This window comes from Rhinatrema bivittatum, chromosome 4 (genome assembly GCF_901001135.1).
Source record: "Rhinatrema bivittatum chromosome 4, aRhiBiv1.1, whole genome shotgun sequence".
Lineage (NCBI taxonomy): Eukaryota > Metazoa > Chordata > Amphibia > Gymnophiona > Rhinatrematidae > Rhinatrema > Rhinatrema bivittatum.
The window spans coordinates 254,848,170-254,862,816 of NC_042618.1; the positions used below are offsets into that span (position 1 = coordinate 254,848,170).

Genomic DNA, 14,647 nt, shown 5'->3' on the forward strand with positions numbered 1-14,647 from the left:
CATTAGAAAAATGCTTACATTGCTTAGCTCTGATAGGTTGCATTCTGGTCTCCTTGCCAACCTGTCTGACCCACTCTATGACAGGGCTTGCGCGTGCTGCCGAGCCTATGCAAAATAGGCTCGGCGTGCGCAGGTGTAGGTTTTAAAGGGTTATGCGCGTATAGTAACCCTATATAGAAACAGGCCTGAGATCTGATTTGTACATTATGAACCCCACAGGCCTCCTCCAAATATTTCTTCCTGCCCATGACTGTGTATCAATTTTAATGGTGTACTTTGCCCTCCTTTTGGAGCCTTGGGGTGTTCTTGCCACTGTGGGTAGCTGCTTTGTACCTATCATGGTGCTTTTGGGGTCTTTATGTTGCTGTTTATGCTCCTTTGACCCTCCCTCAATTTCTTGGAATTTTTCCTGCCATCGTTGTTGCTTCATTCCTTTATTGGTGCCTTGGGCTGTTCATGCCACTCTTGGTGCTGATTTCCTCCTCTCATGCTGCCTTGAGTTGTTCATGCCACTGTTTTTATTGTCCTTAGCCCATCTTTTGGAGCTTTGGGGTACTCTTGCCACTCTTGCTTCTGCTTTGCTCCTCTCACAGTGCCTTGGAGAACTCCTGCCGCTGCTAGTACCATTTTGACCCTTTATGGTGTCTTGGGATATTCATGTCACTTTTGGTGCCACTTTGACATAATCTTAGTGTCTTAGAGTGCTCTCCCCCCATCTGACGATGTCTAACCTCAATTGGTTAGAAAACTCCAATTTTGGATCCCATAATAGACTGCATTACTTCCCTCATTGACTCTAATGAGATGAATAGACTTTTTTTTTCCCATTGGAAAAACCCCCAAATGCATTTTGGTGACCTATGAAATAAATGAATGAACCAAAACAAAAATGTTCCTTCTGGACATCCCTTGGAATATAAGTGTGATTAATATATGTGGGCAAAAAAACTCATGGACTTTGCACCAATACAGACATTTACAAAATTATCCCATAAGTCTGCACACCCCCCTCTGCATATAATTAACTTAGCACTTTGGGATAAAATCTAATGTGCCAAATACATTAAAATTGGTAGGTTATTATCTGTTAAGGTAAACTTTGGCTCTGTTTTCTGAACAGGAAAAAGAGGACTACAAATTCCAGAATTTTTTGGTGGATGACCAATTCCAGCCAAAATGTATCCCAGTTCCCAACTCTGTGAAGCTATATGGTCACCCTAAACCTGGGGCAATAGCTTCTATCATTACATATTGTATTTCTACTATACATGAAACAATGAAAGTAATCCAGAGATATGGTTGTTGCATAATACATTGAGAACATATTTTCCTTCTAGCATTTCTCTTAGAGATCATATGCAAGTTTCACTTTGAAAACCTGTCAAATTCCATGCTTATAGATCCACTTTAAGTTTCAACGATCCATCCTCCCTGCTAGAGTATTGTGCTGGGAGTGGACCCTTGGTCTGGTGCAGGATTGGTATGGCCCTCCGGTCGGACCCGGAGAGCGCCTGCCACTAGGAGGCGGAGCACAGGAGGAGACAGAGGCTAGCTGGAGCTTCGCCAATAGCAACCCAGGGTTCCCTCTGTTTGAGCCCTTGGTTACCCAGGCCACCTGGTCTTAGGTGGGCCTCGTAGGGTCTCCGAGAGAGAAAGTTCAAGGGAGTGCCCACCACGAACAAGGGTGCACGGTCGGTGTTCAGACAGGGAAGTCCAGAGGTCGCAGGAGGCCGGAAGAGAGTGTCCGAGGGTATAGCGAGAATCAAGGCCAGAGTATCAGTCCAGAATGGTCAGCCAGGCAGGGTCAGTAACAGTGGTCAATCGGGGCATGGTCAGGTCAAGCAGAAGGTCAAGTTCCAAGTGGCAGTCAAGAGTAATCGGAGTTCCAGGCAGAGGTCAGGTCAGGCGGCAATCAAGAGTAGTCGGAGTTCCAGGCAGAGGTCAGGTCAGGCAGCAATCAGAGAGTAGTCAGAGAACAGGCAAAGGTCAGTACCGTGAGATCAGTCTGAAGAGTACTACCAGGAGTGGAGAAACAAAGGAGCAGAAGACGCTGGAACAGGAGACACAGGAGACGCTGGAACGGGAGACACTGGAACAGAGAGACTGGAACAGGAGACACGGGGCAAGACACTGGAATGCAGGAAGGCAAACTAGAGACACCGGAGTGTACGACCCAATTGCCAAGGCCCCGAGCTAGGGGCCGGGTTGAGGTATATATACCTTGCATGAGTGATGTCAGAATCGGGCGCCACCCGAGGTCTTCCCTCGCTTGGCTCTTTAAATACGATGGACTCCACATGTGCGTGCTAAGGGGGAGGGGCCAACGCTGAGGAGGACGCCGAGCCCTGGCGCGAGGAGAGCTGCGATGCCGAAGGCCGTGAGAGAGCCGGGGACGCCGTGGAGGACGTGGTTGGGGTTGGACAGAGCAGAAACTCGAGGCAGCGCTGGTAGAGGGTCTTGCCAGGTAAGCAGGCCCAGTCGCGGAGCCAACGCGGCCGGGAAGTGCAACATAGAGCTCTAGTGGTTGTTCATTTTACCACAAAACAAAAACATTCTCCCAGGCATTAATAATATAAGCACTTTCCAACAAAAGTAAAAATCTAGTATCACATTCATAGCAAATTATTAAGCTCAAGATGACTATATCAATGACATTCATTCTTTGCAAGGTTAATGCCTTCCAATTGTATTATATCAGTTGCTCAAAGATAACATATTTTCAAAAGTGCTTTTTTAAAACAAGTACTATGTAACCACATTTTTACATCAGAAAACAATCATTAATCTCTATGGCTGAAATGTCACATCGTAAAATAAAAACAAATGGAATTTCTTTAAACATAGGTGACTTCAGGCACTGTGCAATCAATGTTAAGTTACCCAAAGACTTCTGCATGTACTCATACTGCTGGTCAGAAAATTTACTGTGTGACAAGTGATAGGATTAATCCATTTGCTCACCAATCATTCATATAAGGGTAGATTTTTTAAAAATATGTGCGCGCGTCCATGTGCGCGTGCTACCCAGCACACACATGGATGCACGATTTTATAACATGTGCTCACCGGTGCATGCATGCTATAAAATCGGGGGTGGCGCGTGCAGGGGGGGCATAGTTGAGTGGGCTGGGAGGGAACTTCCCTACCACCTACCCTAACCTCAATTCCCCTTCCCCTCTCCTCCCCACCCCCTAAATGTTTCCAACCCTTGGGGGATGGGGGTTGCTTTTGAAGTTGCTGTTTCTCTGGAGTAGAAGGAACTTGCATGTGCCAGCCAACTGCAGGCGCGCGCTCCCCCGGCATAGTGGCAAATGGCTGCTATACCGGCGCCTCCAGCCCCAACCCTCCCTGCCCCCCAGACCGCCCCTTTCTAGCCCCAGACTGCCCCCTTTTCAGGCCCTGGCACTTTCTTGCATCTCAGGATTTACGCGCGTGGATGGGCCCAGGACGCGTAAGACCCGGCCACACGTATAAACTCTGGGATTTTAAAATCCAGCTGATAGCTTATAACTGGATAACTATGAGTCTTCAAAAAGAGAAGAACTTCCACCTGAACTATGATTTAAAACATTTTATTATTTGGTCTAAATATCCATTAGTTTTATAAGAGCATTCAGTGGTGACTGACACGGAACCTTTGATCATTGATCTGGAATGTTTTTAAATGTTCTTCCTTTTCCTCATTGTAGCTGGAGTGGAAGCTGGGGGCTGCATCTAAACCTGGCCTGGTACCTTTTTTGTAGAAAATTACCACTGAGAGCAGTAGGGATGCATTTGAAACAAATGGGTAAAATGCAACTAATAAATCCATTTTTGTTTCATTTGTGAACCCCCAAAATGAATGGAGGTTCCCATGAATTTAAACAAACATTTTCAAACAGAACTCGCAAGCATAATCCTCCTCCTTCATGTTCTCCGGATGTACCCTCCTTTTCTACCCCTCCCTGCTCACTCCCTTGATCCGTTAAGTTCTTTGAAAATGTTCTCCGCAATATTCTGTTATTCAACGACTAAGAAAATATGTTGATTGTTCACAAAACCCTACTGTTTCCAACTACTATCCATTTGATTGTAAGATAATTGCATATGTTGGATGATAATTGCAGATTTGTAAACCGTTATGATGGCTCTACCGAATAACGGTATATAAAACCCTACAAATAAATAAATAAATAAATAAATAAATAAATTGTTTGTTTCCCATTCAAGTCTATGCCCCATTCATACCTCTGGCTGTTCTGAGCAAATAAATAACTGGTAACTATAGCAACCTACTCTTGCCTGTGTGACTTTACTGCCTCCTGGGAGCCCAGGTAGGATAAGTTGGAAAGGAGACCAGACAGAGGACAAACTAACCTATAGCTGCCATCTGATCAAGTGATACTGACTGAAAGGTCTGAGCATGAAGAAAAAACTCTCTATTTGCTTGCTGGCAGTTTGCAGAAAAGCATCTCTTTCCTAGAAACTTGTTTAGAGTTGAAAAAAGGTTTTAAAAATTAGGCTTTGGCACTGGTACAAAGCTTTTTCTAATCTTTGCTGCTGCAGTCCCCAGTTAGTGATCTGGCCTCTCTCTATCTTACTCTTTTTAATAGAAAAAAGACAGAGGCAAGCATACTGTTTTCTGTGTTCACTGAGGCCAGAGTAAGCATGAAGTAGAAATTGAAGCAGTGCCAGTGATTTTTTTGTCTCTGTTTGACATAGCACAGTGCAGTGCAGTAAGGTTGGCAGATAAACCTAAGCGAAAGGAGTCAGTCAGCAGTGCACACACAGACAGTGCAATGGATGGCCGGCGCCATCTTGTGCTCCTACCATGTGACGGGTTGACCAATGGCACCGGTAGCCCCTGTGACATAATAAGAGCAAAGGCTATCGGCGCCATTTTGATTACAGGCAGCTGACGGCCCGAGTGCAGGAGATCACTCTGGGACCCCTGCTGGACCACTAGGGACTTTTAGCAAGTCTTGGGGGACCTTCCTGACCCCCACAAGACTTGCCAAAAGTCCAGCGGGGGTCCGGGAGCGACCTCCTGCACTCGGGCCGTCAGCTGCCAGTATTCAAAATGGCACCGATAGCCTTTGCCCTCACTATGTCACAGGAGCCGACTGGCGCCGGCCATCCATTGCTCCTACCATGTGACAGGGGCTGACCAATGGCACCAGTAGCCCCTGTGACATAGTAGGTCAAAGGCTATCGGTGCCATTTTGAATACCGGCAGCCGAGGGTTGAGTGCAGGAGATGGCTCCCGGACCCCCCGCTGGACCACCAGGGAGTTTTGGTAAGTCTTCGGGGGGGTCAGGAGGTTGGGGGGTTTGTTTAAATTTGCTCCTTTAGGCGGCCGAATAATTTGGCGAAGATTCGTTGTATTCGTGGGGAATCCCGATACGTTTCGCTTCCCCACGAATACAGTGAATATGGCCCTATACCTTGCGGATTACCAATTCGAAATGAACGAATGCACACCCCTATTAAGAGCAACCCCCAGGAAGAGCAGATAGTGCAGGTACTGAGTGTGAGTGATATCCCTGGCTTTTTCCCTCATGGTCCACCCTCAATCTCAACTTCAGTGCCAGCATCAGTCCCCAATGATGCAGAGAAAAGATCATGCTAGACATCGCTGAACTGGAACCACGTTAGAGATGGAGAAAATGTGGTTGCTCAGTATATTCACTTCAGTAAGGCCATTAGTTGAGAGAAGATACTGGGGCATCTGACAAAAGCTGGTATGCATCATCTGCAGAAGCAGATTTTATAAAATAATTTAATAAAAAAATATTTTTTTAGTTTCACAAAAAACCCCCCCAAAAGAACGGGAGGATGGCGGTCAGTTAATGATTAAATCATTAAATGGTAACCGGGATGATACCTTTAAACACAATGGGGTGGATTTTCAGAGCCCTGCTCGCCTAAATCCGCCCAAAACCGGGCGGATTTAGGCGAGCAGGGCCCTGCGCGCCGGGAAGCCTATTTTACATAGGCCTACCGGCGCGCGCAGAGCCCCGGGACTCGCGTAAGTCCCGGGGTTTTCGGAGGGGGCGTGTCGGGGGGCGTGTCGGGGGCGGGCCCGAACCGCGCTGCGTTTTCAGGGCATGTCGGGAGCGTTCCGGGGGCGGGCCCGGGGGCGTGGCTACGGCCCGGGGCGGCCCGGGGGCGTGGCCGTGCCCTCCGGACCCGCCCCCAGGTCGCGTCCCAGCGCGCAGGAGGCCCGCTGACGCGCGGGGATTTACGCCTCCCTCCGGGAGGCGTAAATCCCCCGACAAAGGTAAGGGGGGGTTTAGACAGGGCCGGGCGGGTGGGTTAGGTAGGGGAAGGGAGGGGAAGGTGAGGGGAGGGCAAAGGAAAGTTCCCTCCGAGGCCGCTCCGATTTCGGAGCGGCCTTGGAGGGAACGGGGGTAGGCTGCACGGCTCGGCGCGCGCCGGCTATACAAAATCCATAGCCTTGCGCGCGCCGATCCAGGTTTTTAGCAGATACGCGCGGCTCTGCGCGTATCTACTAAAATCCAGCGTACTTTTGTTTGCGCCTGGAGCGCAAACAAAAGTAGGCTATTCGCGCTCCTTTTAAAATCCGCCCCAATATGAACTACCACTTGCCCCGTTAAAAAAGTTTTTTCGGAGATATTTTTGTCTATTTCTTATTGATATTAATGGAATAAAGTTATTTTTGAAAGAGTTTTGTGGGTTTATTGATGTTACTAAATTTATACTACTCACATAGGGGCAGATATTTGGGTTGGTTGGATTTTTTTTATCTGCAGAAGCAGCATCTACTAGTATTGGCACCAGGGGAGGGTGGCAATCCTAGCCTGAGGACCTCCTCTACCACTCAAAATAAAAGTCAGAGGAAAAGGGTTGAAAAGAAAAATACTTTTCTCTTAATCAAGTTGACTTAGGGAATAGCCTCTGTTATTACTGGGATCAGTAGCATGGGATCTTCTTGGTGTTTAGGTAATTACCAGGTTCTTGTGGCCTGGCTTGGCCTCTGTTGGAAACAGGATGCTGGGCTTGATGGACCCTTGGTCTGACCCAGCATGGCAATTTCTTATGTTCTTATGTTCTTCTTCCTAAATCCTCTTCCCCTATAGTACTTGCCAACTGCTGGTCTTGCTCTGGCCATCTGTTGCTTTGCATGCTTACTGCACTATTCCTCGGGCTCTTCATCTGCTTTACCCCTCCTAGAGCCTTCCCTTTTTGGTGCTTTGTTCCCTCTTCAATATTATTTATTTATTATGTATACATTAATAGCCCATATATTTTCATGGTGCCTTGAACCGTTCATGCCACATTTGATGCTGCTTTAACCCTCTAATACAACCTTGGGGAGTTCATGCTGCTGTGTTGGTGCCCTTTGCCCCACTTTTGGAACCTTGGGGTATTCTGGCCACCTTTGCTGCTACTTTGTTCCTCTGATGGTGCCTTGGAGAACTCCTGCCACTGTTGGTAACATTTTGTCTCATGGCAGGTCCTTGAGCTCTTCATGCCACTTTTGGTGCTATGTTGGCTTAATATGGAGACTTTGGCATGCCTTCACCCTTCTGATGATATCTATCCACAAGTTTCATTAGAAATAATTTGAAAATCCCAATTTGGGAGCCCAAGATAGGCTGCATTGCTTCCCCATTTGACTATAATGGGAAAAAATGAATAAATAAAATAAATATTTTTTTCTTTTGAAATAAACAGAATGAATGACTGTGACCTATGAAATGAATGAATGAGCCAAAACAAAATGTTTAACTCAGCACATGCATAGAGAACAATAATATCATTCAGGGGGACTACTGGTTAAACATTTGTACTTCTTGGGAATTAAAGATATCATCTCCATCTCATGCCTTGCAGTGACTAGAATGGCCATAAAGTGGAAAGGATGTGCTTTTCTTTGAAATATAGGAGGACATTTTTGAAAACAAAATGAAGAAAAGGAAACAATTTTGTTGGTTTGACTTTTATTTCATTTTCAGACAAGTTGCACCAGCACTTGTCCTGACTCTGATGAAAAAAAACTTAGTGCCAGTGCCTCAAAATGTAAAAGTTAAAGCCCCACCTACCCCAACCCATCTTACTCTATCTCAAGGATCCATAAGTTCAAATGAACAGGAGCGAAACACAGATGTTCCTGCCCCACTAGTTTGGTATTTAAAAATGTCATCAGAGGCACAGTTATAAATTCTGACCCAGCAGGGAATAAGCACCTAGGGATCGTCCTGGCCCATGAACCTGCAGATGGAGTACAATGGGGTCCAATGGACTGAGGGATGGCCTAGGGGGTACTTCAATTTTTAAATTTTGTGTCACATGCTGGGCTTTTTTATATGGGAGAAAGGGAAACCCCAACCCCTGCATTTATTTTTATGTTATGTTTTATATGTTTTTAATTAATTTTATTTAGTTTCAAATAAATATAATATACCATAAATGAAACAAACAAAGACAAAACTTCCCTAAATCAAAACAAAAAAAAAAAAGAGTTTACTGCACAACCCTATAAAGCAGACAATTTTTAATGGGATTTAGCTGGGCAGCTATAAAGTTACCGAGCCAGGTTGCCCTTCTTGAAAATTGTTTCTCTCTTTCAGTGCTTCTGAAAACATATGCAGGCTTTAACACTAGTACTTTTAGCCAGATTAAAAAGAGATGTTCCTGGAATAGGGGTAGGAGGAGGAGCACAAAGTGCTTAGGCTAGGGGTGTAAACAATGCATACACATTTGGATTTTCAAATGTGCCTGGAATGTTTTGACATTGTTCCACTGCCTACATTAATAGGAGATACACAGTATGCTGTGCCTAGAAAGCTCATAGGTAACTTACAAAGGTAAACTATCTGCAACAACACGAAAATTGGCCCATATGTTATATGACTTTAGTTCCAAGCACCCTTTGATCATCTATATAGGCCTCACATACATCTGCTAGATTTGTCTGTTCAGAGGAAATGAGCATAACGAATCATGCATAGACCAATGTTTTTTGCTTAGCAGGGTCTTATAATTTCAAATGTAACATAGTTTATAAACAACATGTTTTCCAAATAATATTTTCTTGGCTTAATACCATGACTTTCATAAAAAAATTGACTTCTCTATAGGTTGTGATATCTTTTATTGAACCAACTTAAGAATGGTCCAAAGATGTAGTACATCAGCTTTCAAGGCCACACAGGTGCCCCCTTTTCAGATGTGACTGCTCATCATGAGACAGGTTAGTTTTCTCCTACTAATAATGTGTTGTTGCATTAGCAAACTTGCACAGTATGAGACAGGTTCAGATATTAGATATTTATGTTTAGCTGAAGTGTCAATAAGATGGAGCAATCATCTCTAGAATTACAACCGATTGGAATGATACAGCAGTACCAGGAAGCTTCAGTCATTTATATTCAAAGAAGAGAACTCTGCGGTCTCAAAAACTCATATATTGGATGGCTGCTTGCTGGTGGGAGCAGCTTCATTGTTCTCATTTGCCTCTTCAAAATATTGCTTCATATTTACATTTTTCCTCTTTTGGTCATGGCAAGAGGAAGGGTAAGGCCAGAGTATACTCGGAGGTTTCCAATGCTTCTATTCCAATTGGTCTGAGGGACAAGCACATCTCTCGGAGCACCGATCTTCCTATGTCCTCTGGTGTGGCGTCATTGGACTGCCTACCAAGCAGTGGGATGCCAGTGATCATCCAAGACCTGGAGCCATCATTAACCCAAGAGATGCACTGTATTCCTCTGCAACCCAGGTCCTCCATGGCCGTTAAGTTGTCGATAGTAGCATTTTATTCCATTGCGCTCAGATGACATCAGAGTGACCATCTCGATAGTGTCTGGGGGTGCTCAAATGTTGGAGTTGAGCCAGGTTTCCCTTGACCCATGTGTTCAGGGAGCTGAACCTCTGCCTGCTCCATTGTCTTCAATTTCCATGAAAGGGGCCATTTCTAAAGAGGTACAGTTTGTTCCTTTGATTAAACCTACCAACATTACACTGGATATCATCTGGAAAGCTATTGCAAATCTTTCTACTCAGGTTGCACAATTTATATCACAACAACAACAAGACCTTTCTAATTAGGTTCAAGCTACTCACTCTCAAATGCTTGATATTTCATCAAGAATTGATTCACTGGAAACTAAGGCAGCAGATTTACAGAAAATTGTAGATGTGGTTTCTTCTGGTCATCTATATTTGCAAAATAAGATTGAAAATCTTGAGAATGTGGTTTGCTGCAGGAATATTAGGAAATAAGGATTCATTTGAAAATTAATGGAGAAATATGACAAATTATATTTTAATTTTGGATTGTTGTATCTGAATAGAGAAATGACATGACATCCGAAAACATCCAAATCATTTTTGTCTCTTTCTGGTCCATGCTATTAAAGTCCACAGAGAAAGCAAACAATGCATTTTTTCACTTCATGCCAGACAAGAGAGGAGCTGGTTAGTGATGGGGTCAAGGAAGGTAGAGGAGGAATCATATTGAAGCAGTTTTTCAATCAGACTTTTGCTATGTGACATCCTAGAAGCACAGTCCAGATGTATTCCACACATTAAAAAAGGTGGAAAGAAGGCAAACCGATTACCAGCATGGTTAAAAGGGGAGGTGAAAGAAGCTATTTTAGCCAAAAGATCTTCATTCAAAAATTGGAAGAAGGATCCAACAGAAGAAAATAGGATAATGCATAAGCGTTGGCAAGTTAAATGTAAGACATGGATAAGACAGGCTAAGAGAGAATTTGAAAATAATTTGGCCGTAGAGGCAAAAACTCACAGTAAAAACTTTTTAAAATATATCTGAAGCAGAAAGCCTGTGAGGGAGTCAGTTGGACCGTTAGATGATCGAGGGGTTAAAGGGGCACTTAAAGAAGATAAGGCCATCTCGGAAAGATTAAATGATTTCTTTGCTTCGGTGTTTACTAAAGAGTATGTTGGGGAGATACCCATTCCAGAAAAGGTTTTCATGGGTAATGATTCAGATGAACTGAACCAAATCATGGTGAACCTAGAAGATGTGGTAGCTCTGATTGATAAACTGAAGAGTAGTAAATCACCTGGACTGGATGGTATATACCCCAGGGTTCTGAAGGAACTCAAAAATGAAATTTCAGACCTATTAGTAAAAATTTGTAACCTATCATTAAAATCATCCATTGTACCTGAAGACTGGAGGATAGCTAATGTAACCCCAATATTTAAAAAGGGCTCCAGGGGCGATCCGGGAATCTACAGACTGGTTAGCCTGACTTCAGTGCCAGGAAAAATAGTGGAAAATGTTCTAAGCATCAAAATCACAGGACATATAGAAAGACATGGTTTAATGGAACAAAGTCAGCATGGCTTTACCCAAGGCAAGTCTTGCCTCACAAATCTGCTTCACTTTTCTGAAGGAGTTAATAAACATGTGGATAAAGGTGAACCGGTAGATATAGTGTACTTGGATTTTCAGAAGGCGTTTGATAAACTTCCTCATGAGAGGCTTCTAGGAAAAGTAAAAAGTATTGGTATAGGTGGCGATGTCCTTTCGTGGATTACAAACTGGCTAAAAGACAGGAAACAGAGAGTAGGATTAAATGGACAATTTTCTCAGTGGAAGGGAGTGGACAGTGGAGTGCCTCAGGGATATGTATTGGGACCCTTACTTTTCAATATATTTATAAATGATCTGGAAAGAAATACGACGAGTGAGGTAATCAAATTTGCAGATGACACAAAATTGTTCAGAGTAGTTAAATCACAAGCAGATTGTGATAAATTGCAGGAAGACCTTGTGAGACTGGAAAATTGGGCATCCAAATGGCAGATGAAATTTAATGTGGATAAGTGCAAGGTAATACATATAGGGAAAAATAACCCATGCTATAGTTACGCAATTTTAGGTTCCATATTAGGTGCTACCACCCAAGAAAGAGATCTAGGCGTCATAGTGGATAACACATTGAAATCGTCAGTTTAGTGTGCTGTGGCAGTCAAAAAAGCAAACAGCATGTTTGGAATTATTAGGAAGGGAATGGTGAATAAAACGGAAAATGTCATAATGCTTCTGTATCGCTCCATGGTGAGACCTCACCTTAAATACTGTGTACAATTCTGGTCGCCGCATTTCAAAAAAGATATAATTGCGATGGAGAAGGTAAAGAGAAGGGCGACCAAAATGATAAGGGGAATGGAACAGCTCCCCTATGAGGAAAGACTAAAGAGGTTAGGACTTTTCAGCTTGGAGAAGAGATGGTTGAGGGGGGATATGATAGAGGTGTTTAAAATCATGAGAGGTCTAGAATGGGTAAATGTAAATCGGTTATTTACTCTTTCAGATAATAGAAAGACTAGGGGGCACTCCATGATGTTAGCATGTGGCACATTTAAAACTAATTGGAGAAAGTTCTTCTTCACTCAACGTACAATTAAACTCTGGAATTTGTTGCCAGAGGATGTGGTTAGTTCAATTAGTATAGCTGTGTTTAAAAAAGGATTGGATTAATTCTTGGAAGAGAAGTCCATTACCTGCTATTAATTAAGTTGACTCAGAAAATAGCCACTGCTATTACTAGCAACGCTAACAAGAAATAGACTTATTTTTTGGGTACTTGCTAGGTTCTTATGGCCTGGATTGGCCACTGTTGGAAACAGGATTCTGGGCTTGATGGACCCTTGGTCTGACCCAGTATGGCGTTCTTATGTTCTTATGTTCTCATTTTATTTTAGTTAAAAATGAAAGCAAAATGTAATTTTGAACAATTACCCTTTTTTCAGTCATTGCTCTGATTTCAGAGAGGATAGATTTTGGTTTTTTTTTTATTTTATATTTTATAAGTTTAACAAATTTTTCAAGAAAACAATTCTTGTTTGAAAACAGAGAAATAAATGAACTTATCAAAAAGAAATATAACTGTTTTTAAAGAAAAATAAACATCTTATTCTCAATCCAGAGTCCACAATTATTTATTTATTTATTTATTTAGCATTTTTATATACCGACATTCTCGATACAAATATCAAATCAGGTCGGTTTACATAAAACAAAACTATCGCGGTGAGGCGTTACAATAAACGGAGTTTCAGAACATGAGAATAAATATTAAATAGACAACAGTGACTCTTCGAATAACGAGCATATATATAGTAAATAACATGTAGTAAAATAGATAATAGCGTAAATAACTAACTTGTGATAAAATAAACAATAAATAGAATAGTATAAAATATATATATATATATAGACAACAGTAACTCGTCAAAAAAATGTGAGAACATGTAGAAAATAACTAAAGAATAAATGATGAGCTAATTTGTGATGTCCAGATGAGGTGTAATCGGGCCTTGAAGAGAAGAGATGTGGGTGGACGTGGAATTTATGGTGTGGTCATGGGACTTGTAGTGAATTATTTTGCTCTTTGGCCCATGTCTGAATGTTCCTGCGATTCTGGAAAGGCTTGCCGGAAGAGCCACGTTTTCAAATTTTTCTTAAAAGTGATATGACAGGTTTCTTGGCGTAGATCCGGTGGTAATGAGTTCCAAAGGGTGGGCCCGGCTGAGGAAAGTGCTCGTTTAGTTCGTGAGGTTTTAATCGGGGGAGCATATAAGGAACCTTTGTAGTTGGATCTGATAGGTCTTTGTGATGTGTGGGGTCGGAGTTGCGAGTTTAGGTTTAGATGTGCGATGCCCGTAATATCCTTGTGGATCATCGATAATGTCTTGAATGTAATTCTGGCTTTTATGGGTAGCCAGTGCAGACTGTAGAGAATTGGTGTTATGTGGGCTCTTTTATTTGTGTTGGTGAGTAACCTCACGGCAGTGTTCTGCACCATCTGTAAGGGTTTTGTAGCTGTGATCGGTAGACCTAACAGGAGCGAGTTGCAGTAGTCTAATTTGGATAGAATTATAGACTGAACTACTAGACGGAAGTCACTGAAGTGGAGGAGAGGTTTCAGGTTTTTGAGCACTTGAAGTTTAAAATAACATTCTTTGGTTGTGTTAGAAATGAAGGATTTAAGATTGAATTGATTGTCGAGACGCACCCCTAGGTCTCTGACGGAAGTGGAGTGGTTAATGGATGATTTTGCAAATTGTAATGCGCTATGGGAGTTGATGAGAGTGTGGTTTTCGTCTGGTGAGATGATGAGGATTTCTGTTTTATTTGAGTTGAGAATGAGGTTCAGGCTAGATAACAGAGTGTTGATAGATTGTAAGCATTTGTTCCAATGTGCCCAAGTTTTTTGTAGTGATTCTGTGATGGGAAGGAGTATCTGAATATCGTCAGCGAAAATATAATGCTTTAGCTTAAGGTTGGAGAGTAGGTGTCAGAGTGGAAGCAGGTAGATATTAAAAAGAGTGGGGGAGAGAGATGATCCTTGTGGTACTCCTCTGATTGATTTAATGGGAGGTGATTCTTCGTTATTGATCTTGACTTTATAGAATCTATTCTCTAGAAACGATTGAAACCAGCTATGAGCCTCTCCTTGGATTCCTATGTCGGATAGCCGCTCGAGAAGGATGGCATGATTGACTGTGTCGAATGCGGCAGATAGGTCGAGAAGAGCGAGAAGGTATGGTTGTTTTTTTTCAAGATTGAGGAGTACGGTATCGGATAGTGATGTCAGTAGGGCTTCTGTGTTTTGCGATTTCCTGAAGCCGAACTGGAAAGGGGAGAGTATATTGTTCTCCTCTA

The 14,647-nt window shown here is 42.9% G+C and overlaps 1 protein-coding gene across 5 annotated transcripts in view; it reads left to right on the top strand.

Annotated features, from left to right (window-relative positions):
• Positions 1-14,647, top strand: part of WNT7B (Wnt family member 7B) — a 574,266-nt gene that overhangs the window by 482,100 nt on the left and 77,519 nt on the right. The window contains exon 5 of one of the 5 annotated variants that reach the window (XR_003856461.1): positions 9,084-9,196. The exons of the other annotated variants lie outside the window; for them this stretch is intronic. The gene's annotated coding sequence lies outside the window, so the exon portion shown is untranslated. The remainder of the gene's footprint in view (positions 1-9,083; positions 9,197-14,647) is intronic. 5 annotated transcript variants of the gene reach the window in all.